The sequence below is a fragment of the Gossypium raimondii genome, chromosome 11 (genome assembly GCF_025698545.1).
Source record: "Gossypium raimondii isolate GPD5lz chromosome 11, ASM2569854v1, whole genome shotgun sequence".
Lineage (NCBI taxonomy): Eukaryota > Viridiplantae > Streptophyta > Magnoliopsida > Malvales > Malvaceae > Gossypium > Gossypium raimondii.
In genome coordinates, this window is record NC_068575.1 from 29,824,831 (window position 1) to 29,830,830 (window position 6,000).

The following is a 6,000-nucleotide window of genomic DNA, read 5'->3' on the forward strand; positions in this document are numbered from 1 at the left end:
GGGTATTTTTCCAAATATAAACCCTAACATGAATTATTGATAGAATAAGCTAAACCGAGCTACGAGGAATTCAAAAATGCGAAGAACATTAAAAACGGGGCTAAGATGCACTTACTATGAGCTTGAAAAATCAAAGAAACCCTAGCTATGGTGTCTTCCAAGTTTTGGCAGCAACTTATGGAGAAGATGATAATTTTTTCCATCTTTTTCCCTTTTTATTCTTTTTATTACCAAATGACTAAAATGCCCTATTTAAAAAAATCTATTTCACCCATTTCTTATCTCTATCTTTGTCCATCAATTTACTAATGGTCTAATTACCACATAAGGACCTCCAATTTAAAATTTCATAACAATTAGACACCTCTAAGATGTAGAACTCAACTTTTGCACTTTTTACAATTTAGTCCTTTTGACTAAATTAAATGCCCAAACGTCAAAATTTTTGAACAAAATTTTTACGAAATTTTTCCGTGAAATTATAGACCTTAAAATATATTGATAATAATATTTTCCCTCGTCGGATTTGTGGTCCCGAAACCACTATTCCGACTAGACCCAGAATCGGGCTGTTACAGCATGATCAAGATAGACCACATATGGATCTAAATCGAGGAAAAGCTACAGCCTTGAAATAGTCGATCTCATTTTTATGCCCTTGTCATCGAGCTAAGTTCGCATGAATAAGTATTGTTTTTAATGCTAAATTCAATTATATGTTAATATGTTAGTTTTTGAGGCCTTGATTATGGATGCAAATTGCTTGTAGGAACATGCTTGTAAGGGTGATGGAAATGGCTTGAATTTTGCCAATTTCTTGACCACACAGGCGTGTCACTCAGCCGTGTGTGACACATGGCCAGGCGACATTGTCGTGTGTCCCCTGTAGTTTTTAATGCATGCAAGTTAGGCTATTACACAACCTAGCAGATAGCCTGGCACACGGTCATGAGGCTTGGCCGTGTGACCCAACTCAGAGAGTTACACGGGTGAGGACATGGGCTAAAACACGATCGTGTGTCCCTATTTTGATTGTTAAACATCTTGAGACATGGGCGTGTGTCTCAGCTGTGTGAGGCACACGGCCGTGTGACCCATGCAGTCCAATTTTTCTCACTTTTTCATATACTTTCTGATTGATTCCAATTTGGTCCCAAATTGTTTCTAAGGTATTTCTAGGGTCTCGAGGGCTCGATTAAGGGACATTATGTTTTAAATGATGTGTGAAATAAATGTTTTAATGTTCTATTTGTACAGTAATGCTCTATAATTCTTTTTTGGAAATAGATATAGGTTAAGGGTGTTACAAAAATAGTCTGTTTGGAGACGTGTCAAATTGAGTAATCGAGGTAAGGTGCTTGGGTTGACATCTCATTTCGCGTAAAAAGGTTTGACAATGTCCCAAATTTACTACATAATTAATTGAGAATAAATACCTTTCAAGTTTGGTTCAATTTCAATTTAGTGAAATGATTGAATTTACATGTTTAAATTTTATGGAAACTTGTTGATTAAATTAAGTATTTGAATTCTTAGTCATTTTTCGCCTAAGTTGTTTGCATTGATCATGGTTGCAGAAGATATGCTTGATTTCTGATACATTATTGGATTGTTTCTAATGTAGGAGCATACAATATGCTTGAGGACAAGCATAGGCTAAGTAGGGGGATTTGATAGCATGTTAATTTTGCATGTTTTATATGTTTAAATTGATTAATTCTTAAATTTAATCCTGCTAAATTAGTGGTTTATGTTTAAATTCTATTAGGTACCCAATTGGGATGCTTTAAGTAAAAAACAAGCTGAAAAGTACAAAGTTGGAGCACAATCAATAAAAGGGGGCCGAGTTGAAAATTTTGAGAAATTTAGGGTTGGTAAGATTTTATTTGACTTTGTAAAAGCCATATTTATAATAAAAAATAAAAGTCTTACATGAATTTGATTTTATGTAGTTGGTTGTTAGGAGAGTTACGCTAATTTTAGTATATGATATATATATATAACATGTGTGATGGCCTTTGAAAGGTACACTGGAAATTGAATGATTTCATGCGTTAGTAGAATACAAGGTTACTGCCATTCTTTTTCCATTTTATTTACTTTGGTGTAATTTCCTTTTATGTCCCTTCCTTCGTTACTCCTTTTCACCTACCACAATTACACCCAAATTCCCCATTCAACCTTACCATAAAGTAATATGGGATAGTAGAAATGCGTCCCTTAAAGTTAATTCAATTCAACACAAAATGCATGTTGGGTTGAAGTCATTTTGGCGTATAGTTAGGAAGTCGAGTCGACTATCCTGTATTTAAATTCCCGCAAACAAATTGGCGTATCCTAGTGGGGTCATACTAGTGGGATTTTTGTCAAGGGAGATAGTGATTGGATTTAAACGACCCATGTGGTTGAGGCCATTGATCCAAGTTGGGTTCTTCAAAACGCAAAGCTGTCGGGGTCTTAAATTGTGAACGCATGTATTGCAGTTTAACAATCAGTAAGGGTTGGTTTGTAGGTCGTACCGAAATCAACTACAAAAGTATGAATTGGTGATTAGGATGCTCTTGGTCGCTATATCCAGTTTATGGTTTTGAAAAGAAAACCCATCTTCAAGGATCGATTCGGAAACGAAATTCATCAAGTCTAGGGATAAGACTTTATATTACTACTTACTAAATTCAATTACATTTCTTATTTTACTTTATTTTTATTAATTTAAGTTTTTATTTCAACAATTTAATTTTATTTACTTTCTAACCATTTTCATCTCGCCTTATTTTTTCTTTCAACAAGTTGGTCATGAGTCATGGGCACGACTATTGCCGCGACAATAATTTTGGTCACAACAAAAGACGAAATTAGATAACCAGTCCCTATGGATTCGACCCTACTACTCTACACTGCTATTTAGTGTTATTTTGTCATAGGAATTTTTATTTGGTGGTTTCGACGCCCATCAATAAATACTAGATTAAATTTAATATTAAATCTTATTAAAATAATATAATATTTTACCTGCAAGATAAATATTAAATTAAATTTAATATTCAGATAATCATTTTAATATTAAATTAATAAAATACTATTCAGGTAAGTATTAAATTAAATTAAATATTAAAATATTATTATTTTTGAAATAGTTAATTTGAAATCGAATTATCTAGCAGAGTCCTAGTAGGAGTCTAACTCTTCCACTACTCAACCACCGCCAGCCACTAGAGAGCCGCTGTCAGAGCCGCTGGCACTGTCATGTCTGATGATACAAGTGCGACACCCTTACGGCACCCCGAACCAGTTCGACTGCTGCCGGTTCAGTTGGGGTCAGTGATGACTTGGTCGATCCGGTCTAGCCACCGGTTGGACCGTCAATTCGGTTTCACATACCGAGCCCAACTCGACTAGTTTTTTGGGTCTTAATCTCAATTTTAGGGTCTCGGGCCCAATTTACGATCTCAGATCCATTTTTCAAGTTTAATTACCCATTAGAACAATTGTCTGACTTGAAAATTAATTTTCAAAAATATCATATTAATTTTAATTAATTTGATTATTTTATTTTATTTGATCAAAATTAATTTTTCCAAAAATCACTTAGATTTTCCAAATTAATTTTTGAAGAAAATTCTTTAATCAAATTCTCTAGTTGAACAATTCTCACAATCACCTAATTTAATTTCACATTAAATAAATCGACTCAATTAAATTATTTTCGCAGTCAGAATTTTTTTCTTATTCAAATGCAGCCCAATCAAAATTTTGTTAAGCTAACAGAGGGACCAATCAGACATATACAATTAGGCTCTAGTAATTGCAATTATGTCAACTAGCATCACTCCGATAATTCGTAATTACTTAAGCATGGAGTCAGTCCATAATAAGTACCATGATTAAAAACTCCTTATTGTATACTCTTCACAAAAGCAATTCATCCAACTAGTTTGTCCAATGACCGTGTCATGTGTGTGCTACCCTTATATGATATCATTGATTCATTTGAGTTAAATTTATTCACTCAATACAATCCTATTTTATCTCGTTGTCACCATTGTGTCTTTTTAAAGATTAATATCATCACTGTCAACAAATGACTGCGATATATTGCTCGTTCGAGGACTGGCAACCCATGTCTACGTGCTTTATTGAATAATCCACACAATTCCAAGAGAGGATATTATTAACTCATTAATTGAGCTATAAATTTCACTATTGCTAGTAAAGCCATGTCATACACAAGTCATGTACCCAACATACTGGCTATGGGCTCAATCATCTTTAGAGCATAAGCCTCCAGTCATGTCAAAGCACATGAGTTGCATACGCATGGTCAATGACTAACTCAAGATTTAGGTAAATCACACCATGAATGTCACAAGTGAATTAATCACAAATAGATTCAGAATTTATTCATCTTAGGTCCAGTCCAATGTATCATTCTACCAATGAATAGATATATGTCTCTACCCGTGGAGTCAACTACTCCATTAGCCAAGACTAGCCATCTCCCCAATTGGAATTGTATATGAAATAATAATCCCTCTCAGTATTTGAATCAAATGCTCACTTTGATTCTTTTATGGTATTACGGACTCATTTAGATTACCTACTGAAGTAAGTTGTCTTTCTCGTAATGTAAACATTCTTACAATGCCACTTATCTTCAGTTTGAACTTAAACAACTAATGAGCTAATATTTTCTTGTCACAATTTCACTATGCATGAAAAATATGAAAGAAAAAAAAATACAAAAGATATAATAGTGAAATGTGAAATTAACTTTATTTATTTATTCATCATTCAAATAAATAGAAAATAATTACATGTTTACAACAATATGGGCACATTTCCCAATAATTTAGTGGTATTAGAGTTTTGGTTTAATCGATCCTCTAGGTATAGAAAGTTATGGAATCGCCCCTATATACATGTCACGTTAGGCTTGGCTTAGTTACTCAAGTTAGTATAAAATTTATGTGAATTATTAAAACTTGAGACAATTGTACGAAATGATAAAGCGGAACCAAGCACACCAAGAACTATGGGAGGGAATATGAACAAGGTAAATAAAAAAGACAGGTAAAAAAGGAAAGAAAATATTATTAAGAGAAGTGATGCAAGGAAGTGTAAATTTACAACAGAGTAGAATTTAAGACTCCCCTTAGGTGGGAGAAGTGGCGGCATTATCAGGAGCTCCAACCTCAAAAGTAGTATCATATGAAGAATTTGATTCAGACGTGTCTGAATCATTGTCATCAAAGATATCACTGCATTCTCTCCACTTCTTTTTGAATTTCTTCCTTACAACCCCATTAGGATTTAGGGCATCAAAGCCAAGGTCAGTCTTGACAAAATGTTTCATACATTTGAAGTTTAATTAGCACAAATCAAAGGGACCCACAGCGACCTGAATAGGCAGCACCAGGTTGGACCTTAAAATGGGCAGTTGTGCCTCAATTCCCTTGTTGGTATCTGCCACAATTTTTTCCAAGGCCTCGTTGCTCTATTTTCTGCTCACTCGTTATCGACGAGGTGTTGATTCTTCAAGGCCTCTAATTGGCAGATATTTTCTTCAAAATCTTAATCTTGAACCACCGATGTTAGGTACTTAGCTTCCATGTGCAGGCAAACTGGGTAAGTTCGTGATTCTAGAGGACAAGGGCTTCATAGGATGGTCCTCTCAAAATCTACCTACCTAACCTCAACCGCTTTGCAGGCTTAATGGAGAGCCTATCTTATTAGTTCTCACTCAACAACCATTATAGAGAAACAATCTGCTAACTCAGTAAGAGTGGGCTTATGAATACCGTCAGAGGAAGCTCTTTCAACTTTGAGGGTAAATCCTTATATTGTTTTCGCTAAATCATTAATGCAAAAAAGAGATATTGATTCGTACCTAGGTGTTTTATCCATAGAAAAACTTCACCGTAGGATGAGTTTAATAGAAAGTGTCAATCGAAGATGTGTTCGAGGTGGAACTAGTAGCGTCCTAAATTGGAAACCTAAGTA